The sequence below is a fragment of the Microtus pennsylvanicus genome, chromosome 10 (assembly GCF_037038515.1).
Source record: "Microtus pennsylvanicus isolate mMicPen1 chromosome 10, mMicPen1.hap1, whole genome shotgun sequence".
NCBI lineage: Eukaryota > Metazoa > Chordata > Mammalia > Rodentia > Cricetidae > Microtus > Microtus pennsylvanicus.
In genome coordinates, this window is record NC_134588.1 from 90,680,818 (window position 1) to 90,704,485 (window position 23,668).

At 49.8% G+C, this 23,668-nt stretch overlaps 8 non-coding genes across 8 annotated transcripts; 4 read left to right on the top strand and 4 right to left on the bottom strand.

The window, feature by feature from the left end:
* Positions 1-6,540: 6,540 nt before the first annotated feature.
* Positions 6,541-6,612, top strand: Trnag-ucc (transfer RNA glycine (anticodon UCC)). Its single transcript has one exon. It is a non-coding gene; the product is annotated as a tRNA-Gly (tRNA).
* Positions 6,613-6,959: 347 nt separating this feature from the next.
* Trnae-cuc (transfer RNA glutamic acid (anticodon CUC)) lies at positions 6,960-7,031 on the top strand. The gene has a single exon. It is a non-coding gene; the product is annotated as a tRNA-Glu (tRNA).
* Positions 7,032-14,006: 6,975 nt separating this feature from the next.
* Positions 14,007-14,077, bottom strand: Trnag-gcc (transfer RNA glycine (anticodon GCC)). The gene has a single exon. It is a non-coding gene; the product is annotated as a tRNA-Gly (tRNA).
* Positions 14,078-14,690: 613 nt separating this feature from the next.
* On the bottom strand, positions 14,691-14,761 carry Trnag-gcc (transfer RNA glycine (anticodon GCC)). The gene has a single exon. It is a non-coding gene; the product is annotated as a tRNA-Gly (tRNA).
* A 2,964-nt stretch (positions 14,762-17,725) lies between these two features.
* Positions 17,726-17,808, top strand: Trnal-aag (transfer RNA leucine (anticodon AAG)). The gene has a single exon. It is a non-coding gene; the product is annotated as a tRNA-Leu (tRNA).
* A 4,191-nt stretch (positions 17,809-21,999) lies between these two features.
* Trnag-ucc (transfer RNA glycine (anticodon UCC)) lies at positions 22,000-22,071 on the bottom strand. The gene has a single exon. It is a non-coding gene; the product is annotated as a tRNA-Gly (tRNA).
* Positions 22,072-22,739: 668 nt separating this feature from the next.
* On the bottom strand, positions 22,740-22,811 carry Trnad-guc (transfer RNA aspartic acid (anticodon GUC)). The gene has a single exon. It is a non-coding gene; the product is annotated as a tRNA-Asp (tRNA).
* A 438-nt stretch (positions 22,812-23,249) lies between these two features.
* Trnal-cag (transfer RNA leucine (anticodon CAG)) lies at positions 23,250-23,332 on the top strand. The gene has a single exon. It is a non-coding gene; the product is annotated as a tRNA-Leu (tRNA).
* The last annotated feature ends 336 nt before the right edge of the window (positions 23,333-23,668 follow it).

A 23,668-nucleotide genomic window follows, 5' to 3' on the forward strand; every position in this document is an offset into this window, starting at 1 on the left:
ACTTTAGCCACAGGAGTTGATCATACATCTCCATCAGGTGTGACACCTCGCAGCTCACTACAGTTCCCCCTTTTGTTTTGTAAAGCAACAGATAAGAGTAGAGGTCTGATCTCTGTTAAAAATGAAACATGTACTAGTGTTTGTCCAGGTGTCATCCACTCAGAGAACACTAGACCTGTCCGGTGCCTTTTTACAGAGGTGGGAGCTAGACACCAACCCACATGCAATCAAACTTGCTCTTCTTGAGGTTGATGTATGCTTACCTCAAGTGCAGTGCACAAGCCTCACATCCTGTGCTCAAATACAGATAACCAAACTTGAGGGGAACTGTCCTGCTTCAATGACCATGAAGGCCTGAATGATCATAACTGCATTGCGATGCTGTGAAACCCTTATGTGACAAATGCACCACAGGCATACCAGGGAGGCAAGCACCATTAAGCCTGCCAGGGCTCCTATCCCGCCCACTCCTTCAGATGATCCATGGAGTGATCCAGGAAGATAGTTCTTCTGCCAGGCTGGTATCCATGCGTGTGGAATCTGCAGTCACCATCGTCACTCGCAGCTTTTCCAGTTGTTGTTCGTATTCACCAGACCAATTACCTAAAAGACAGCTAGACAATTCTTTAAATTTTTCATATCACACACAGCCCCAGATACTTCCATTTACAGCCAAGCTGAGCCAATTGCCAGAGGACATCTATCTGAGTCATCATTAGGAGTGGCTTTGCCATAACCTCAAACGCAGTCAGAAACCACTGTTCCTTCAGCAGTCCCCTAAATAACATACCCCAGCTGCCATACTCCCGTGGCTCATTTATTCCTGTCAGCTGAGTGCATGGAAGACACCTTCTCCCTCATGCACCTCTTTGGCTTCCCTAGCAACTCAGCTGATCCTGCTTCTGCTCTGAAGGGGCCCCACTTAAATTATCTTATAGGGAATTTGGGCGTTGTCAATCCGTCTGGCTACTTCCTGCTGAGCGGGGACGTTGCATTCTTATGGGTTTTTACTACAATCTACTGCCATTTTCCAGTCACGCTTGGACTCAGGTCTCAGCAATGGCAGGGGAGCGGCAAAGGCTCCTCCCCACCGAGCTGGAAGGTGGAGGCGTGGCAACGTGAGCTGCCTGCGGGACCCAGTCCCACTGGTTGCCCCGGGCTAGGACAGAGGTTCAGGCCAATGAGATCTTATCAGATCTTATCGCTTGCTTGCTGTGCTTCTGTGCCCTGAGGCAGGTCCTGGGGTTTGCAGCGAAGCAGACCCTCGGTGCTGCTTGGCCTTGGAGCTGCAGCTGCTCACGGTCCACTGCAAACTCTGGAGGTCTCGGTAATTCAAACCACATGAATATCACTCCCTTCCTTAGCATACCTTGTTCGGTGGCAAAATTCAGCTCTCTACCAAGCTTGTCCCAAGATGACACATTAAGATTGCCAGAGACAGCAAACCAAGATGCAATTGTGTCACATTCAGTCAAGAACCTCTCCAATGCACTCCGTAACAGCTCGTTAAGAGCCAGAAAAATCAGGTGTGATGTTGAAGCGCCCATTCTAAAATCCTATTCTTCCTTTTATTTTCATTTTAAACTGTCCACTTTGGTCGTGGCCCTCACTTTAAACCATCCGCTATAGTCACGGCCCTATTACCCCCACTCTCCCTTCTTCTACTGGTGAGAGCAGAAAACCCGCTTTTTGTCGCGGATCCCCAATCTTTACCTTGAGGATTATTTGGTGCACCCCCTGACTGCAGCAAGTTCTGAGCTCCATGGAGAGAGGTTTGGAGGTTCCCCGTATGCTTGTCCCCGTACGGGCCACCACTTGTCACGTCTCTACCTCAACCCGCAAGGATGATGCAACCACCAGAGCTCTTCTCACTGCAGTTTATTCCAGACCTTTTACAATTCTCTCATTTTCTTCCCCTCTCTCTCTTTCCTTCCTCTCTCTCACTCACTCCTTGACCTCTCTCTTTTTCCTCTCTTTTCTCTTCCCTCTCTCCTTGACCTCCCGGGCAAACCTCTCCCAGCCCTTAAGTAGGCATGGGCTGCCAATCCCGGATTGCCAGGTGGGCACTGCCCATAGGCCCACGCATATGCAAGCAGCTGATGATCATTGCGTGATCAGGCATAAGTCAGACTTTAGCCATAGGAGTTGATTATACATCTCCATCAGGTGTGACACCATGCAGCTCGCTACATATTACCACGTCTGATGGCTTGAGTTTCACCTCCAGAACCTACATGGTGGTTGGAGAAAACTGATTTTCTCTGTGCTCTAAACACACACACACACACATTAAATAAATGTTTAAAAAAACATACTTTTTTTGTCTATATACTCATAATCTACACACTACTGAGGCCAAATATGTGGGGGGTGGGGATAGTTTCCATGCCAAACAATTCTCCAACACCATCTGGGGTCCTACAATTTCAACTCAGTTCTGACATTACCTCCCTGGAATTAACATGATTGTTTCACAGAGCAGATAACCAAAGTCAGGAAACTTAAGCATGCATGTGTAGTTGTCACGTAAGTTGACAACAGAGCCCTTCTGTGGGTGAAGGCTGGCTGTTTGATGATCTTTCCTTTTGTCATGTCCCTCCATAGTCATCTCCCTCCACCCCCCGCCCCGCAGAATTGTTAATGCTTTAATGCTTTATAACCTTTGTCCCAATGTTTCAGTATTTCACACTTTTTTTGGAGTTCCAATATTGAGCTCGAATTCCCACATAGGGCCTGAGAAAGCTGGAAGAGAAGAAAAATACAAGAAAGAAAGGGGGAAAGGACATGACTCCTTTAAGAGGCTCTGTTGTATTGGTACACAAAGTAGAAACGGCAAGCTAAGTAAAACCCGCATGCCACAGTGTGGGGCACCAACTTCCTAGAGCCAGGGCTGTTGAATGCAGCTCCCAGTTGAACACAGCCTCACGGGGTATAAAGTTCTGCTTTCATTGACCTGAGTTGGGTGGAGTCAGTTGCCAATTCAAAGCCACTTAGCAGTTTAAAGGTTTGGCTCACAAGGCTAGAGACACACAGTAAAGACAGGTCCAGAAAGGGGGGGGGGGACTCTAAACTACAGTGTGTTTAAAAATGATGGTAGGCTTAGGAAAGAATAGAAAATGGGTATAGACAGTCTTAAAAATAAGTGAATAATTTAGAAATAATAAAGCCTTTAAAGAAAGAGTAAAGTAATATAAAAGAAAAAAGCCACATAAAGGTGAAAAATGTACTTTGAGATTTTTCATTGCTGATGAGAGAACAAAAGCTGCTGAGAGCTATGGGACTGTGAAAGGGACTGCCAAATTCAACCAGCCTAGATACTTTATGGATGCCTTAACTTTAAAATGGAAGTCAGAAAATGCATTGCATTGGGAAGGGGTTGTGGCGGCTGACTGGTCCCCAGCGAGCGGTGTGAGCAGGCAGTGGGTGGGAGGCGTAGATGCTGCAAGTCTCCGGGACTGCTGGGTCCCAAAAGCAGCCAGTCCTGAGCAGGGATGGTGCACGAGACCACGCAGTAGGTCTCCATGTGACTGAGGCTGGCGCGCGAGAGAGATGGATAAACATACCATACAGAGTAAAGTTAGACGTTTATTAGATGGTTTATGGAGGGAAGGAAAAAGGGGAGAAGAGGAGGGAGAGAGAAAGATGGGGGAAGGTGAGAAGTGGGGAGAAAGGCAGAAGCTGCCTCTCTGAGAGAGGGATGGAGAGAAAGAGCTGAGGTTGCAAGCAGGAAGAAGTGAGAGTGGCTTGTCTCTTAAAGAGACAGAATTACATTGTAGATTTGTCATCATTTAGGGGGAATATAGGATAAAAAGTGTAGGCCCATATTTCTATATGGTGTGACAGCCAGGCTCTAAAGCCATAGGCCCCACCCGAGGTGGTCACATAGATTTCCACACAGGCTGTTGCTGCCCTAACAAAAGGTCAGGGTATTGTTTTGCTCATTTCTGTGTAATTTGGAGGATGCCTGATAGAGATGTTAATTCAAGCCTACCTGCCAGCTAGAGTACAGAGCACACAGGTAGTTGTGGACATGACTAAAAGCCATTCACCTGGTTACCTAGAAGACAGAATGCTAATGTATTTACCCCTCAGTTTACAATTTGGTATAAAGACTGTTTGGAGAATAAACAAGGAGGAATTCTTCAGGATGTGAACTCAGGACTTCATGAGGGACCACGGAGAATCTCCCTCCCGATAAAACCATGTGAGTTGTGTCTTTATTCATGTGCCTCCACGTCGGAGGAGCAGACATGTCTCACTGCCATGAAAATCTTTAGGTTATTAAACATCTTAAATGTTATATTCTGTAGATCTTTGAAATGCTTAAAGATCACCTATCTAAAACATATCTCTGTATGAGCTTAAAATCATACCTAATGACTACAAGTTTACTATAGATGACTAACTACTAACCTGCATTTCTTGATTATACATTACATTTTTAAATGAGCTACATAGCACAATACCCCAAACAAGAGTAGAAACATACATACAGCATAACAAAAATAACTTTAAATTTGTATCAATATACCAAAATCCATACCAATGTAAAATACTTGATGTTAATAGCTGCCTTTCTTAGTCAGGGTCCAGTGCTAGCCCAGACCATAAATGATTTCTCTTGACCAGACCTGTTTATGTTGTGGAATATTACTTCAACTGTGCAAAGGTATATTACATTTGGTTATGCTGCATTTGTTTAATGACACAAGTATATGTTACATTTGTTTATGCTGTATTTGTTTTTGGTTTTGTTTTTTTTTTTTTTTTTTTGATTTTTCGAGACAGGGTTTCTCCGTAGCTTTTTGGTTCCTGTCCTGGAACTAGCTCTTGTAGACCAGGCTGGCCTCGAACTCACAGAGATCCGCCTGCGTCTGCCTCCCGAGTACTGGGATTAAAGGCGTGCGCCACCACCGCCTGGCTGCTGTATTTGTTTAATTGTGTAAAGGTGTGTTGCTGTTTCACCTTGCCTGCCAAAGGCACCTGATTGGTCTAATAAAAAAGTGAACAGCCAATAGCTAGGCAGAAGAGGTATAGGCAGGGATGGCAGGCAGAGAGAATAAATAGAAGGAGGAATCTAGGCTTAAGAGAGAAGTGAAGAAGGGATGAAGAGAACCAGGGAGAGAGGGACACACTTGGGGCCAGAAGTCAGGCAGTTGCCAGACAGACATGGAGACAGCAAAAAAGATAAATAAAAAGAAAGAAAGGTAAAAAGCCCAGAGGAGAAACACAGATAAAGATAAACCGATTAAAATAAGAGCTAAGCTAAGGCCGAGCATTCAAAACTAATGATTTGAGAGCTGGTTGGTGGCCCAAGAGAAAGCCTGCTATATTCTTAAATTTCCAAAAGCCTACATATATTGTTTTGCTTCTAACATATTTCAGTTTAGACTCAATTTTAAGTATTTCAAAGGGGTGGCTACTACATGTATTATACATCAAATATATAATCCTCTCACAATCTGTATGAGCCGGCCTCCGATGTCTTTTCTGTCTGTTCATTACTGCTCTTTTGGTCAAAGATTTCATGTAGAAATATACCTAGGATTCCAGGAATACAGCACTTTTAGGCTCGTGCCTAGTATTTGCTTCAGCCTACAATATTCAAGTCTGCTGCCTCAAGTCGGTGTCCCTGGAGTACCCAGTCCAAACACTCCTGGACACAAAAATCCCTACAGGACGAAATCCCTGTACCTTTCGAAATGTTCATACCACACCACTCAACCCCCACCCGGCGCAGGGTCGCCCAGGTGTCGCACCAGCCTCTCCTGCTGCCGGAGGCGAGGTCCGCGGTCCCTTCACACCTCTGGCGGCAGGGGGCAGATACTCGGTTGTCACACAGGGCTGCAGGTTCTGACATGGTGGGAGAGGCGTTCCCACGGAGTCCGGGAGGCTTTCGTGTTTGGTCGGCACTGGAGAATGGCAGGCCTGTCCGAATGGGGCCAGCTTCACAAAAGCAGGGGTGCCATTATCCTCCTTAGTATAGTGATGAATACTCTTGCCTGTCACGCGGGAGACTGCGGTTCCGTTCCCCGATGGGACAATTTGCCTTTTTTTTTCCCAACCCCGGGGCCTTTAAACCTTGGCCGCACACTCCAGGTCCAGAACTGTGTCCTGCACCCCACGCGCTCTGCTCCTGTTTCCAATCTGCAAAGAAAAATGCACATTCAGCATTGGATTAGCGGAATGTTTTACAAATGTGTGCTAAACCCATTCAGACTACGGAGTACAGCTCAGATCTATTGGGAAGGGTGTGCTGGTGGTGCTGATGCTAGTGGTGGTGTTGATAGTGATGATGATGATGAACCCTGTTCGAGGACCCTGGTCCCTGTGGCTGTCGTGGCGTGACCTGCCAGACAAGAATTGTAGCAGTCAGGAGGCACGAAGAGGAGAGGACCTCAGATAACCGGGTGCAGGGCCAGAGCCAGGATTGGGGTTGCAGTCAGTGTCAGCGTGAAGAGTACACAGGGTGTAAAGTGCTAGGAAACCCCGAAGCCTCTGCTATCGGCTAGCTGCTGTGCACTAGACGCTATTGGTGTTGCGTTGGTGGTATAGTGGTGAGCATAGCTGCCTTCCAAGCAGTTGACCCGGGTTCGATTCCCGGCCAACGCACAGACCGTAGCTTTTGCCAAGGTTCAGTCCCAAGATTGAAAGACCTATCAACTGTCGAAACGACACAACTAGAGAACCCTCTAGACATTTTTAGAGTGTGGCGAGCACAGGGGAAGGGCCAAGCCAGGCGAATTACTAAAAGGTGGCACGGAACCGACGGAGGGCTCCAAGCAGCTAAAAGGGCAGGGAGGAGCACGGGCGGCGATGGCAGGCTGCGATCTATCACATGGGTGCAGAGTGCCAGCGGCTTATAGCCAGGCGGTCGGCTGGGGCGAGCGGCTGGCAGACAGATTAGCAGACTGGCTGAGATTCTGCGAGAGGCTGGCCCGTCGCCTGTTTTGTGTCGCTCCCTGGTGGTCTAGTGGTTAGGATTCGGCGCTCTCACCGCCGCGGCCCGGGTTCGATTCCCGGTCAGGGAAGCTTTTCTTCTACCTTTTGAAACCTCATTCCCTTGCGTGCCTATACTACATCACCTTTCCCCAAAACCACATAACTTTTTGCCCAACACCGTCGCCACGACAACCTGCTGGCATCTTTGCCTCCGGACACCTTGCCACCTCACCCCCCATCTTGACACCTGTCCTGTCCCGCCCTGCACGGGGGGGGGGGGGGCACTACCATCACATCACCTCTCTTACCTTTTGCCCAACAGCCTTGCCTCCAAACCCTGCTGCTCCGCTCCACTAGTACGTACCTACACCCTCACTCGCAAACCAACAGCCTGCAGCCTCACCGGCGCTCCCTACCCGCACACTCACCACTCTTTTCTTTGATTCCCACTCACGCCCACCATCTTTTCCTGCACACACCAAATCCTCAGGGCCTGTCCAGCTAAGCGCTGTTGCGGCCCGACACACCCAGCCTACACACCGCCACTATCACACCGACGACACACAAACACCCGACACGCAGCGCTCCCGCGCAAGCTTCCGACCCACTCATGGAGCCCACTGCGTCTTCACCTCACTCTAGCGCCTGCTCTTAGGTCTCCAAGAAACAGTCTTGCTTGCCCTACCTGCCACACCTGCATGCATCACACGCTCCCTGGAACCTTTCCTCTGCTTTTCACAACTGAGCGCCGACTTCAAGCAAATGCAGTGATTCGTTCCAGTCTACAGTGTGTGTGTGTGTGTGTGTGTGTGTGTGTGTGTGTGAGAGAGAGAGAGAGAGAGAGAGAGAGAGAGAAAAAATGTGTGTGTGTGTGTCTGTCAATATGTCTGACTGTATTGTCTGTCTATTTCTGTCATTCACTGTGTGTATGTGTGTTAGCCTAGGCATGTATATACATATATATGTATGCAGGCGTAAATTACAAAACTCCAGGGTCTCTAAGTGATCTTTCATGGTGGCAGTGTTGGTATGGGATCGGGAGGAGAGCGCGTGTCCGTCCCTGGGTGGGGGTGCTTTGTGGGGTGGTGTTGAATCCGTGCTGATAGTAGGCAGGGTGAATGCAGAAAGCACCTGGTGTGGTTACTAAGCTTCCGCATCGCCGCAGGGCGGACAGTGCCCGACCCTAGGAGCGATTTCCTCAAAAGCACCCAGAGCTGCTTGGGAGAGCTGAGGCCAAGCCTGGCTGTTTTAAGGCAGCTGTTTTGAGGCTCCTTGTGTGCGCGGGTAAGAGGTGCAGGTGCCTGTGTGAGTCGGGATATTGGAGCGGAACCTCTTCCCACCTAGGTTTTGCGTCCGCTGCCGGGTGAGTCCCCTCGGTCGTGACCCTGTCAACAGGTCCGGGGCACGAAGACAGATGGTGGTGTGCTCACCGCTGGGTTCAGCTCCGCCTCGATGGGAGGCACAGTCTGAGCCCCGGGGGCGAGGGGTGAAGGGGCAGACACGCCTTTTTCCAACCCGACCTCAACCCAGTCCCGCCCTGAAGCCTTCCCAGTAGAGGACACGGAGAGACACCCGTGTCGAGCTGGATCTGGGAAGAGTCGGTCCAGCAAGCTGCCGGGCCAGTTGTGTGGCTCCCATGAGACGGTCATGGGAAAAAAGACAACGGAGAAGCCTACGCTGCCAAGTGTCCGAATGGGGCCGTCTCATGCCAAAGGCAAGGATCCACGCTTGCCTCTGTGCTCCCTGGGTTCTCCTCAGCTCGGCCCTTCTGGTTGGAAAGAGGGACTCTGCTTGGAGAAAAGGTCTCTCTAGCACGTGCCTGCGATGAACGATCGAATGATTGCTGTGGGACACACAGCAGACAGGCGGTAGGGATGGTGGTTGGGATGCGGGGGCAGAGCTGGGGTGGTTGTGGCCAGGGGCGTGCCATCCTTGGGCACGTGGTCCTGAGGTGTAGGCAGCAGGCTGAGCAAGCCAGGTGTGAGCACCTCCCCCACGGACAGCTACCTACCGCATCAGGTCCTGCCTCTGCTTTCCTACCGGGGCTGCCCTCTGTGAGGGACTTAGGAGCCCAAGAAACCAACACTTCTCCGCCCAAGCTGCTTTTGGTCGTGGTGTTTGATGGCAACAATCCCAAGCCTGACTCAGACTAAAATCGGTACGAGGAGTAGGGTATTGCTGGGACAGAGCCGATCCCGTGCTTTCGGGATTAAAAGGAGCTCTTGGGGATGAACAAGAAAGGAATGGTTATGGTTCAAAAACGCTGGCTTCTGTGCCGCGTTGGAGCAGGGTCAACCGTGCTGTTTGTTTCTGGAGAACTTGACAAAACCCTGCAATCATCTGGGAAGAGAGACTCTCAGTTGAGGAGATACCTCCGTGAGATCATGAGTGGTCTTTTGTTCCTTTTTTTTAAATTGATATAATTTACGTATTTACTAATTTCTTCAAACTTTTTGTTATACTTCTCATCCATTTCTATAAGGGTGTTTTTTACATGTTGTTTAAGGGACTCAATTGCTTACATAAAGTCAATTTTTCCTCTTCTGTGTTAGGGTGTTCAAGTCCTTCTGTTGTAAGATCATTGGGTTCTGGTGTTTTCATGTTGTTTTTCAGATTGTTGGGTGAATTCTTGCCTTGGCGTCTGCCCATCTCCCCCTATCGATGCTATCTAATGGGTCTTTTAAAACATTAGATATTGTTCGCTATCAATGGAGAAAACAAGACATTCTTGGATAAGAACAAATTTAAACAATACGTGGCCACAAATCCAGCCCTACAGAAAGTAATAGAAGGAAAATCACAACCCAAGGAATCCAACATTGCCAACCTTGCCTACAACAACTCAGGCATCTAGAGACTCTTCACCAGCATAACTCAAAGAAGGGAGACAAACAAACTCTACTACAAAAAACAATAAGAATAACCAGAGTAAACAACCACTGGTCATTAATAGCACTTAATATTAATGGTCTCAATTCACCTATAAACTTGAATTTTGCATACAAATGGACGGAAATAGAAAACACTATCTGAGTGAGGTAAGCCAGACCCAAAAAGAGGAACATGGGATGTACTCACTCATATTTCGTTTCTAGCCATAAATAAAGGACATTGAGCCTATAATTCGTGATCCTAGAGAAGCTAAATAAGAAGGTGAACCCAAAGAAAAACATATAGGCATCCTCCTGGATATTAACCTTCATCAGGCGATGAAAGGAGACTGAGACAGAGACCCACATTGGAGCACCGGACAGAAATCTCAAGGTCCAAATCAGGAGCAGATGGAGAGAGAGCACGAGCAAGGACCGTGAGGGGTGCACCCACACACTGAGACCATGGGGATGTTCTATCAGGAGGAACTCACCAAGGCCAGCTGGCCAGGGTCTGAAAAAGCATAGGATAAAACCGGACTCGCTGAACATAGCGGACAACGAGAACTACTGAGAACTCAAACAATGGCAATGGGTTTTTGATCCTACTGCACGTACTGGCTTTGTGGGAGCCTAGGCAGTTTGGATGCTCACCTGACTAGACCTGGATGGAGGCCGGTGGTCCTTGGACTTCCCACAGGGCAGGGAACCCTGCTAGCTCTTTGGGCTGACGAGAAAGGGGGACTTGACCGGGGGAGGGGGAGGGAAATGGGAGGCGGTGGCAGAGAGGAGGCAGAAATCTTTAATAAATAATTAATTAATGCCAAGCGGTGGGGGCTCACACCTTTAATCCCAGCACTTGGGAGGCAGGGACAGGCGGATCTCTGGGAGTTCGAGGCCAGCCTGGTCTACAAGAGCTAGTTCCTGGACAGGCTCCAAAGCTACAGAGAAACCCTGTCTTGAAAAAAAAACAATAAATAATTAATAAATTAATAAATAAAAATAAAAAACAAAAAATGATAAAATAAAATTGATATTCAGTGAGCTCTACATTTTTCTCTGCTCCCTTTCCTGCCTCTCCCCTCCCCCTTCAATCCTCCCCCAAGGTCCCCATGCTCCCAATATACCCAGGAGATCTTGTCTTTTTCTACTTTCTACTTCCCATATAGTAAGTCTATGTAAATCTCTCTTAGAGTCCTCATTGTTGTCTAAGGTCTCTGGGATTGTGGTTTGTAGGCTGGCTTTCTTTGCTTTACATTTAAAAACCACATATGAATGAATACATGTGATAATCGTCTTTCTGTGTCTGGGTTACCTCATTCTAAATAAAGATTTTAGCTCCATCCATTTTCCTCAAAATTCAAGCTGTCAGGTTTTTTTTTTCTCTTTCTGCTATGTAGTACCCATTTCCTTGCCGATTCTTCGGGCGACGGGCATTTAGGATATCTCCAGGTTCTGGCTATGACAAACAAAGCTGCTATGAACATGGTTTAGCACATGTCCTTGTGGCACGATTGAGCATCTTCTGGATTGGAGTATACCCAAAAGTGGTATTACTGGGTCTTGTGGAAGGTTGTTTCCTAATTTTCTGAGAAATCGCCACAGTGACATCCAAAGCATTGTAGCCACGAGCTTTCATTCCCACCAGCAATGCACAAGTGTTCTCTTTTCCCCACAACCTCTCCAGCATAAGTTGTCATCAGTGATTTTGATCTTAGCCATTCTTTCAGGTGTAAGATGGAAACTCAGAGTTGTTTTGATTCAGGTTTGTCTGCTGACTAAGGATGTTGAGCATTTCCTTAAGTGTCTTTCAGCCATTTTAGATTCCTCTGTTGAGAGTTCTCTGTTTATGTCTTTACTCCATTTTTTTTTATTGGATTATGTGTTGTTTTGGTGTCCAATTTCTTGAGTCCTTTGTATATTTTGGAGGTCAGACCTCTGTCTGATGTGGGGTTAGTGAAGATCTTTTCCCATTCTGTAGGCTGTCATTTTGTTCTGTTGACCGTGTTCTTTCTTTACAGAAGGTTTTCAGTTTCAGGAGGACTCATTTGTTGTTTCTTTCGGTGTCTATGCTGCTGGGGTTCTATTTAGGAAGTGGTTCCCCGTGCCAATGCGTTCAAGAGTACTTCTCATTTTCTCTTTTATTAATTTGAGTGTATCCAGCTTTATGTTGAGGTCTTTGATCCATTTGGACTTGAGTTTTGTGCATGGTGATAGATAGGGGTCTATCTTCATTTTTGTACATGTTGATATCCAGTTATGCCAGCACCATTTGTTAAATATGCTTTCTTTTTCCATTTGATACATTTTGCATGCTTGTCAAAAGATGATGGGTCTTTAGTCCAACATGTAGGGTATTGTCTTGATTCACAAGTGGTGTGAGAGGGCACATGAAGGGAAGGAGGTGGGTGGTTGTCTCGCACCGGATAAGAGAGCCAGTAAGCAGCCCTCATGCTAGTCCTCTGCTCCAATTCCTGCCTCTAGGTCTCTCAGCCCACCCTGCTTATAAGCCCCAAACCCCAAACCTCAAAGCCTTGTCCCCTAACGCCCATGAACTCCAGCCCCACCTTCCCCACCCACCCCCACTTCCATCAGTGTGGCATTAAGGACTCCTAGGAAGAAATAAAACCATCTCACCTCAAGGTTTCTCTAAGTCACACATTTGATCAGAATATGACGTGATCCTGGTCCTTACTCAGAAATGAATGTGCAGGAAACACAGCAGATGGTCGCAGGACCTGCTAGCAGAGATCAGGCTGTCTCTGCTCCTATACGTTTCCAACGCCTCCTTAACCCAACGCCTCCATACCTCAAAACCACCACCACCACCACCACCAGCAGCAGCAGCAGCAGCAGCAGCAGAAGCAGCAGCAGCAGCAACACCCAGGTTAAAAACCCCATCTCCAAGCCACCACGTTGGGTCTCTCTTGCTCTTATTCGGCTACCTTGTTTGAGCTGTGACTGCCAACAAAAGTCAACTGGTTCTCTTTAGACAAAAACAAACACAATAAAACCCACAAAAACAAAAAAAAAAAAACCCTGCCTTGTTCACGACCACTCCCACTCGCCTTTGTTCAGGCTGGTCAAGGACTGACAGGTGGCAGAGGGCAGTCCATCTCCTGTGGTGAGACTGGCCCTTTCTCTGCCGGTGGGCGGTGGTTGGGTCCGGTGACAGGTGAGTGAACGTTTTCCTTTGTGGTACCCACCGCAGTCGAACACAAAGAGGATTAGGACCGCAGGAAGGGACACAGGGTCCAAGGCTTCGGAGGCCGGAGAAGGGGCGCAACACAGAGTCTGTGGACACCCTGAGCTCGCTGGAACAGGCTTTGAGCCTTGTCGGTCAATTGGGCCCAGATAGTGAAGCTCCCTGGCCAGACGACTTGCCAATGAGCAGCCTGCATGTGCCTAGGTCTCAGAAGGCCAGGGGTCAGTGTGGATCCTCGAGGAAGAGCCATCTTGGCACAGGAGGACCTTCGATGGAGTTGCACATGATTGTGACTCTCTGGCCTGCGCGGAGTTGACTTTCCTGAGTTTCTGTCTAGTGTGTGTGTGTGTGTGGGTGTGGGTGTTTCTGGTGGATGTGGTTGTTTGTGTGTGGGTGTGAGACACAGATTATATATATATATGAATGAGAGAGAGAGAGACAGACAGAGAAAGAGACAGAGAGAAAGGCCTCTTGCCTGCTGCTGTCGCCCTGGAGCTCTGAAGCTCTCTGGGCTCTCCTAGAGTTTCTGTAGGCTAAGAAATAGCGGAGAGAAGGCACGTGGTCCCCTGCGGGGCTGTTTCTTGGCAAAGGAGGCAGAACAGGGTCTGGCGCTAGGGAGTTATTGAGGTCCCGGCCAAGAGAGGCTCACCAAATAAGTGTCGATTGTGGGAGAGCCAGGCTGTGGTGGCGTGGACGGCACTGTGAAGTGGGAGGCTGGAGGTGTGGGGTGTGAGTTTCGCGGGGTGGAGTTATAAGAAAAGTGGAGGCGCTGGACCGTGTGTAGGTGGGAGGGTATGTCCGGTGCTTTGAAGAAGTGGAGTGGTAAGGTAGCTGTAGCTGAGCGATGGTTAGAGCGGGTGATGGCGTCTGAGTTGAGGACTAGGCTCTGGATATCCCTGGGTTACTGGTAGTCTGCTGTCGCTGGGCAGGAGATGTCCTGTGCACCCTGGGAGGGCTGGGGCAGTCCGTGCATGAAGACCAAAAGACTCTGCATGGGCCGGGAATCGAACCCGGGCCTCCCGCGTGGCAGGCGAGAATTCTACCACTGAACCACCCATGCCATGACCTAGGTAGTCACCTGACTGCTATCACAGCCTGTGCTCCAGGACCAGCTAGCTCCTCTCTTCCCTTCTGACACCTAGATGCCGGGTCTTGGCCCCATGGACCAATCAGGCGAGCACCTGCACCAGCCTAGATCCCAGAAGACCAGGGATCAGTGCAGGACCTGCGAGGAAGAGCCATCTTGGCACAGGAGGACCTTTGACCTGTGTTTGTTTTTGTTTGTGTGTGTGTTTCTGGTGTATGTGGTTGTTTGTCTGTGGGAGAGAGAGAGAGGGAGGGAGTGAGAGAGACCTCTTGTTGGCTGCTGTCGCCTGGGAGCTCTGAAGCTCTCTGAGCACCCCAAGAGTTGGCGAAGAAGGGAAGACCTGGTCCCCTGCTGGACTGTCCCTTGGCAAAGGAGGCAGAACAGGGTCTGGAGCTAGGGAGGTGTTTGAGGGCCCGGCCAAAATAGTTTCACCAAGTAAGTGTCGATTGTGGGAGAGGCAGGCTGTGCGTGGAAGGCACTGTGGAGTGGGAGGCTGGAGGTGTGAGTGCCGCGGGGTGGAGTTATAAGAAAGGTAGAGGCACACAGAATGGAGGCTGCGACTGTGCGTACAAAAATTACTGTACTCTGCATGGGCCGGGAATCGAACCCGGGCCTCCCGCGTGGCAGGCGAGAATTCTACCACTGAACCACCCATGCAACTGTTAGCTGAGTGTCCGGAGTGAGTCCACAGCCTGGTACTGCTCCCGATAAGACCCCAGCAAACCCAGGAACGCTCAGGAATGTGACCAGCGTTTTCTGAAGCCATTGGCCCAGCCAGAGGGCCAGGGACGTGGTGGTCTCAAAGAGCTGCAGTTTCGGGTCTTGGTAGGTGTAGCTTTTTTGCGGCCTCGTGAGCCTTTTAGGTTGGTTGAATCGGAGGGAGGCTTTTTTCACTACCTGGGTGAAAACTTTTTCTGTCCATGGACAGTCATCGATCTTGCTCAAAGGGTGTTGTGATGCCGGTGGTGATTATGAAGAAAGCAGCATTATAATTCTCGATTTGTTATTTATCCATTTTTTGGAAATTTTAATTAAATAATAGGAAGTAAAATATTTTTTACCTACTATTTCTCAGCCATTTACTATAGCCTCTATTTCTCGCATGTTTTTTAATTTTTTATTTGTTCTTAGGGTTTTTCTTGTTGTTGTTGTTGTTTTGTTTCTTTTTTCTTTTCTTTCTTTTTTTTTTCTTTTACCCGAGACCAGCTCCACCTTTCGTGGCATCAGGACTGAGGAGTAAATTTGGAGAAAATGGAGAGTCTTATTACTGGTTGTTTCAAACACATTACCCCGAATAGCTCGAGCTTTATTTAATAGTTATATAATGCATATATTGCATTTACTAATGTTTATATATAATGCATTCAAACATGGGCAGTTTCAATTCATTTCCCTTTAATCATTTTCCAGGACTTGAACATTTACCCATTTTAGTTTCTCTTCTTTTCCCCCACTTGTTTGTCGTCATTAATTGACATTTTCCCTGTATAAGCATGAATTATGTTTATTCATGTTTATCTGGGCACTTCCTATTTGTACTCTGCCCAGGCTGCTTCCAAACATGTGGCTACAAAATAAAACACATTCAAACTCTATGTTTAGTCCTTAACATTATGATGCTTTTATATTTTTGTAGATAGCAGGGAATATGATCTCATACCTAGAGTAATATTTTTCAGCTGTAAGTCAATTTCTTACTACCTGCACATCACTTTTATGTGAGAAGCACTTGTAATCCTATTTTTTTATACATTCTCGGAATTGTAATGATTAAACTCCTCATTAACTTAAACTGTTCAGACCAAGTTTCTATTCTGCCTGGCAGTTTCTCCTTGTACTTTTACTTCCAAGGGGACTGGGAGATTTAGATTCCTTTGCTGATATTTGAGCACCGGAAAAATGTCTGACCTGTCTTTTGTACCATGGCCCCAGTGTGATCTCTGACCTTTCAATACCCTTTATCTTTTCCTTATTTTTTTCTATAAATTCTTAATGCCATCTTTTAAGAAACCATCTCCTAAGTTCTGGGGATGTAGCCCCCCCCCCCCCATCCATATACCTGTCTCTTTAAGGACACTCAAGTAAGCAAGAGCCATTAACCATAGAGAGTTCTCCCTGCTTACTCAAGATGGCTGCAAAGGCTGCCAGGGGCAACCTTTGATTAACTAATTTCTGCGATAGACAGCAAAGATGTTTAACTTCCTTGTCGAAACTTTAGAAAAATTATCAGCTTTAGTTCCCTGTAAACTCCGCCACAATCAGAACTGACAAAGGAAAACCGTAATGACCATAAGAACAGGCATTACGAAAGTGAGAAAGGCCTGAAGCTCGTGAGTTCCGTGGGATCAGCTCAGAGGTCTGCAGCATCACCTCCACAGGTCCTTGCGGGTGGGCAGGATTCCCCAAAGAGCCATAAGGAACTCCATTCACAGAACATCTGTGGGCCACTCCAGGAGATTACATCATGGCTTCCGCCAGTTTTTTGCCACTATATTTTTCAGTATCATAAAAATACCTCTTTTGGATAAAAACAAAACAAACAACTATGTTGGTTTCGCGTGAGTCAGAAGCGCGTCTAATTCCAGGAAAACAATGACGCTCAATTTGAAAAAGAAAAGTCTGTCTCAAGGACAATCATACTCTTCCGTGCATTCCCAAATCGTCTGACTGCTTGTGAAGTACTTCCAGCAATGAAAGAAGATTTTATATTCCGTTGTCATAGTGCTTTGCCTCTGTTGTTGATTTTGTTCACATTATGTTGTTTCAACACTTAAACTCTTGTAGGTAACAAACATCATGTCAAATTAGTAGCTATGTATAATATTTACTTATTTTATTTACTTAATGTAAACAAAAATTTTATATTTACTTACGTACACAAAAATTTGCATAGACATTTACATAAAATATTTCTTAGATAAATAAAAACATTTACTTATGTAAGGAGTACTTAAATACAAAAATAGTAAGTACGTATATAGAGAAGAACGTTTTACAAAACTTTGCATGCCTGGTGTGGTGGCACCTCCCTGCAGTCCCAGTTCATGGAAAGTAAATGCAGGAGAGTCATCTGTAGCTACTGAAGTGAGCTCGTACTATATAAGACAGTCTAAAATTAATTAATTGCTGGATTGATTAATGTCTTCTGTAGGCTGGAGAGATGACTCAGTGGTTGAGAGCATTAGCTCCTTTTCATATGAACCCTGGTTCAATTCCTGGAAGCTCACAATCCATTGTAACTCAACTTCTTAAGGATTTGATGCTCTCTCTGGACTCCATCTGATGCACATGCAGGGGAAAAAAGCCACCAAATATGTAAAAAAAAAAAAAAAACAAAACAATAAAGTATCTTTTAAAGTTTTTTTAGACAGTATGGAGAGGTGTATATTATTATCTATTTTTATTTCTTCTTTTGCTAAGTCTGGCGTTCAGGGACAGTCACTGACTCATAACAACAAACATAAACCTTTAAATAAGATGAAATGGGACACTTGAGCAGATATTTAAAACACATTTAAGGAAAGACACCTGAGTACCTAAACTGCCACATTCACTCAGGTGGACCCAGAGGTGGAATTCCCATATCAGGAAGAGGAGCAGAGCAAAAGTCTTAAGCAAGTTGTCAGGATGGCCGAGCGGTCTAAGGCGCTGCGTTAAGGTCGCAGTCTCCCCTGGAGGCGTGGGTTCGAATCCCACTTCTGACAAGTCTTTTTTTTTTTATACCACGCACACCTGAGACACAACATTTCACACTTCCTTCCAAAACCACTTTAGTGTCTCCAATCCCCTCATCCACACATCTTACCTTATTAGACAGTGCCTGGAGAAAAACCATCTTGTAAACACATGCAAAATTCTGGTAAAGTCGTTGTTTCCTGTTTGTGAGAGGCCTGTGTGAAAATAGAGTAACAGTGCCAGCCCTGAGCATTGGAGCCACAGGGGCAGCCAGGCCGTTGCATGTGCCTTCTGGAAGCAGAGGACTTTGTGCACAAGACGTTGAACACCAGCAGATGGCCAACCTGTTAGTGAGGTTAGTGTGGTGTCGGTAGAGTAACCCTCAGGCCCGTTCCATTTCCTCCAACCCCGACAGAAAACACCCACCTCGCCCATCTTGCTGGGCGGTGGTCTTCGAGGTATCTTCTCTGCTGGTGGCCTTTCCCTATGCACACCTGCTTGATTCCTAGTCAACACACAGCCCACCTCCCACCACCACCCCGCACTCCTTCCCTGCCAGCAGGAGGAGCCCATTCTGTGTTACCCTCTCGGTTCGCGGGCCACTGTACCCTACGCGAGCCTGGCAAGGGCCTGGAGATTGAAAGAACACACAAGAGACCTGGGTCGTTCGAAAGCAGATCAGCGGAAGGCCGTTTATTCAACTTTGGGGAAATCCTTAAATAATCCTCAAGGAATTCCCCCCAGGCAGGCGGGAAATTACCATACCAACGACGGAGTAAACAAGGCCCTACAGCTAATCACCGGGTGGGGCAGAGGGAGCACACAAACAAACAGAATGTTTTAGCTGGCTGACCAGAAACTCCTCAAGTAACCCCAGGAGCAGGGGTAGACCAGGACTCTACAGGGGCACAGTCTGGATGCAGTCTGAGATTAAATCCACTGCCCACAATCCCTGGCCTACTCAAGGGCCTGGTGCCTGCCCTTGAACAGACTCTTCCCCTGCCCCCTCTCCACATACTTTAGCAAAGGAGCAGCTAACTGTGGAAAGCAGAGGCTATAAGATAGTGGCAATCTGTCAGGCAGGGGACCAGCAGGACAAGGTGAGGGTTGATGTGGGGAATTCTACAACGAGAGAGAAGGGGCTCACTCACAGAGACTCAGTCTGAACCTGTGACAATCCTCTTGGTCAGTTCATGTTCCCCTGCCTGGCCCATTCACCCCAGGCCCAATATCTATCAAGGACATGCAAAAGGATTTAGTGTCTTCCTCCTGTCAGGGTCTACTAAAATTTTGACATTTTCCAGTGACTTTGCAACCTTTCTCCAGCTACGCCTCCCTCCCTCTTTCTTTCTTTTACACGCATGCACACACATACACACATACACACACACAACACAGAAGAAAGCTGAACTCATCTTCAATAATTCCTCATGCACATTTAAGCAGGAAAACAGATTCTTCATTCAAAAACCCAATGGATCCAACAGAGTCTTTCAGGGACTTCCCGGCTGCCTCAAACACCTCCCTACCCAGGACCCTGTTTTGCCTCCTTTGCCAAGGGACAGTCCTGCAGGGGACCAGGTGCCTTCTTTCCCCTAACCCTTCGCCAACAGCAACTCTTAGAGAGCCCTGAGAGCTTCCTAGCGCCTGACTAGCTGGCAGGCTGTATTCCATGAGATGAAGGTGGGTACCCTGTCTCAGCTTTCTGCTCAGAGTCCACCCACGCATTTGGCCATCCACAGTGACTTTGGACTTCAAACCACTCCTCTCCCTCTCCCTCTCTCTCTCTCTCTCTTTCTCTCCTCTCCCTCTCTCTGTCTCTCTCCTCCTCCTTTGCCTCTATCCCCTAAACCATCCTCTGACTTTCGAATTCTCCCTCTGTCTCTCACTCTCTTTATCTCTCTAGCTTTCTCTCACATCTACATAAAAACACCCAGAAGCTAGGGGCTTCTGTCACTGCAGTCAAAGTCGATATTTCAAAAGAATGATTTTTTGTTTGTTTTTTTCTTTTTGCTTGTTTGTTTACAAGTTAAACACTCTTTTGTATGGGCACGTTCACAATCAGAGGAAACCAAAACCAGATCCAACACTGTCAGAAGGCCAGTGCTTGACATCTACGGTCCACCTTGTGGGTTACAGACAGTGTGGACAGTCACCCTCCTCCGGCTCTGCCATTCACAACACGAGGCAGTTTGTGTCCCACTCTGAGGCTGCTGCTCCCCTTGGTAGTTGTCCACAGTACCGGACCGACATCTCCAAGACACTCACGCACCACTTGCCATTGACTGCCTAGATGTTCAGGGACTCTGAGCCTACCCCTACCCTGTGGAAGTGACAAGCCTCCGTGGCTCCATCAAGACCCACACCTTCCAGTTGCAGTGCAGCTCATGGCACTGCGCACCCGTGCTGTGCCTTCGCTCCTGTCTCCTCTCGGCCTCGCAGGGACTCCACCCACCACGCACCTCCAAGCTTCCCATGCTCTCTAAGATTCAACCTCCAACACCCTCAAAGATATCACTATAGCTGACTCCTCCTACACGGTGTCAAAACGGCTAGCTGCCTTAAGGTTGAGGGTCAGCACCCCTAAAACACGGCCTCTGCATGCTGACCTTCCGACGCGCCTCCAGGACACTTCGCCTCAGTGATGCTGCTGTCTTCTTCACCGCTGGTGTCTCAGCTCCAGCTAAGCACTATCCCTGATTGTCCCTGAACAGTTAAGGTTTCACCTCGCTGGGTCCAGCCCCTTGTTCATTAACCACAAGTGACTCCTCAGCCACAGCTGAAGAAACAGCAGAACCACAGATTCTTGATTCAAACTACAAAAGGCCGCAATGGAGTCTTTGAGTAACATCCCCTCTCCCCTCTGAAACATCCTGAGCCAGACATTTATCATGTGTCTACATTGCAAATCTCAACATTCTCTCCCAAGGTACCGAGAGAAACACAGGAAGCTTGGAGCCTTCAGCTGCTTGCCAGGCCTACAATTCAAAGGCATTCGCCAAACCTCCTGAAGGAAAAAGATCTCCTCTGTCAAAACAATACCCCACTCCTGGTACCGATTTCAGTCTGAGTCAGGCTTGGGATTGTTGCCATCAAACACCACGACCTTATAAGCAGCTTGGGCGGAAAGTGCAGGTGTAGCAGGTAGGGCAAGCAAGACTGTTTTCTGGAGACCGAAGAGCAGGCGCTAGAGTGAGGTGGAGACTCAGTGGGCTCCATGAGTGGGTCGGAAGCTTGCGCGGGAGCGCTGCGTGTCGGGTGTTTGTGTGTCGTTGGTGTGACAGTGGCGGTGTGTAGGCTGGGTGTGTCGGGCCGCAACAGGGCTTAGCTGGACAGGCCCTGAGGATTTGGTGTGTGCAGGAAAAGATGGTGGGCGTGAGTGGGAATCAAAGAAAGGGCTGGTGAGTGTGCGTGTAGGGAGCGCCGGTGAGGCTGCAGGCTGTTGGATTGCGAGTGAGGGTGTAGGTACATACTAGTGGAGCGGAGCAGCAGTGTCTGGCGGCAACGCTGTTGGGCAAAAGGTAAGAGAGGTGATGTGGGGGTAGTGCCCCCCCAAGTGCTGGGCGGGGGCAGGACAGGTGTCAAGATGGGGGGTGAGTTGGCAAGGTGTCCGGAGGCAAAGATGCCACAGGTTGTCGCGGCGAAGCCATTGGGCAAAATGCGAGAAAGATGATGTGGGGGTAGTGGGGGCCCCATTGCAGGGGAGGGCCGAAAAGGAGTCAAGAAAGGAGTCAAGAGCGGAATCGAACCCGAGCCGCGGCGGTGAGAGCGCCAAATCCTAACCACTAGACCACCAGGGAGCGAGGACCAAACTTCGACGGTGCGCGCCTCTCGCGGGCAGCCAGACTCTCAGCCAGTCGGCCAACCTGACAACCAGCCGCTCCCCCGGGCACCCGCCCGGCAATACGCGGCTGGCATTAGGCGCCCATTCGATCGATCGACGCCTGCCCGTGCCCCCTGGCCCTGCCCGTCCCCTCCCTGCCATGCCCGCTGCCCGCTGCCCTCTGTCGCTTCTCCGGCAAGCCGGGCGCCAATTCCCGGTAAAACGCCTCGCCCTGGCCCTTCTCCTCCGGCTCGCCACCCTCTCAAAAGATCTAGAACCTCCTTCCATTGTGTGGTCATTCGGCCCGCCGCGGCGCAGTGCAGTCTCGGGACAGGCGGAGAGGCGCCAGAGGACAGGGCCACTGTCGGCCCTTAACCTTGGCAAAAGGCGGGTCCTGTGCGTTGGCCGGGAATCGAACCCGGGTCAACTGTTTGGAAGGCAGCTATGCTCACCACTATACCACCAACGCCACACCGACACGGCGCCGCACACACACACGACGCCGGGGACTGCCACCAGCCAGCGGACACAGACGATGTCGCCGTCGCCTACCTGGTCTTCCCACCCTGCCCCAACCTCAAAGTCAAAGCCGAAGCCGACACCGACACCGACACCGACACCCACGCCAACCCCAACCGGACCTCCGCAGCCGACAAGCGTTGTTCCTCAGCGTCCCATGCCACCCGCGCTTCCCGCACGCACACGCCTGTGCTGCGCGGCGCTCTCGCCTCCTGACTGCAGCAACCGGGCCAGGACAGCTCACGCAACGAGGGCCACAGGAGCCAGGGAGCAGCCGGGACAGCACCGAGCGGGCACGTCACCACCCAGAGCCGCCTGGCACAGCGGTGGCTCAGGCACCGAGGGTTGCACGCCGCCGGCTCTGACACACGCCCGGCCGCCTCGTCGGGGTGTGTGTGTGTGTGTGTGTGTATAAGTCGAGTTCCCAGGTGTCAGAGCCCTTGGTCAGGCGCCAGGCTAGGGACCCGACGGCCGGGAGGCATGTGGGCCCGCCTGGCAGTGGACAGCCCGGCTCTTGGGCCAGAGGACCACTGTCCTGGCATTGGGGCGAGGGGCCAAGCAAGCAAGGCTGGCCAACGGACCAAGGGCCGCCCGTCTGGCTAAAAAGGAATGGTATGTCTCCCCGTCGGGGAATCGAACCCCGGTCTCCCGCGTGACAGGCGGGGATACTCACCACTATACTAACGAGGACGACGACGACGGCGCTGCCACCGAGACGGCCGGCCATCTCCGACGCCCTTACAAGGCCCGCCACCCTCCCCGCCTTCGAAGCACCGCCGACCTCCGCACCCATCCCCAAAGTCTCCCCGACGCAACCAAACGACCCTCCCACCAGGACGTGGAACCGCAGCCACGTCCGACCATCGCATCCCAGCACCCTGGTCCCGCCCATGCCCGCGGGAGACGCTGCTCTCGTTCCTGGGTGGTCCCGCCTGGGCTGGGGTGGTGTGGGGAGCCAAACCGGAAACGGGACCGGGACCGGGACCCGGACAGGGAGCGACTTTGGCGCCTAGCAGCATCTCGACGTGGACCCGGTGGACGCCGCTCCTCGCCCGCAGCTTGAGCAGCCATACCCGCACCAACCCGGGCGCCCCGACGCGACAGGTCCGCCGCGCGCCCACACCCGTCGTCAGGATGGCCGAGCGGTCTAAGGCGCTGCGTTCAGGTCGCAGTCTCCCCTGGAGGCGTGGGTTCGAATCCCACTCCTGACAACCTCGCCTTTTTGTTCACGCACCCCGCCCCCAGCTCCCACCCCACCGTCCCGTGAGTGCCTCCTACCACCGCCTCTCCGACGCCGCCCAAACTCCTCTCACGCCCGCAACCTTCTCTCACACGCCTGGGCCTGGAGGAGCGCCCTGCTCTCAACACCCGACACTTACTGGAGGGCAGCGGCAGCGGCGCGTACGGGACGCCTTGCTAAATTAGCCACCTCCAGGGGGGGGGCTGGGGGAGATGCTCGAGTCCGTGAGGGCGCCGGTCCTGAGCACCCCGCCAGCCCATCCGACCGGCCCCGTGCCAACAGAGGACCTCATCCATCCCTACCCCAG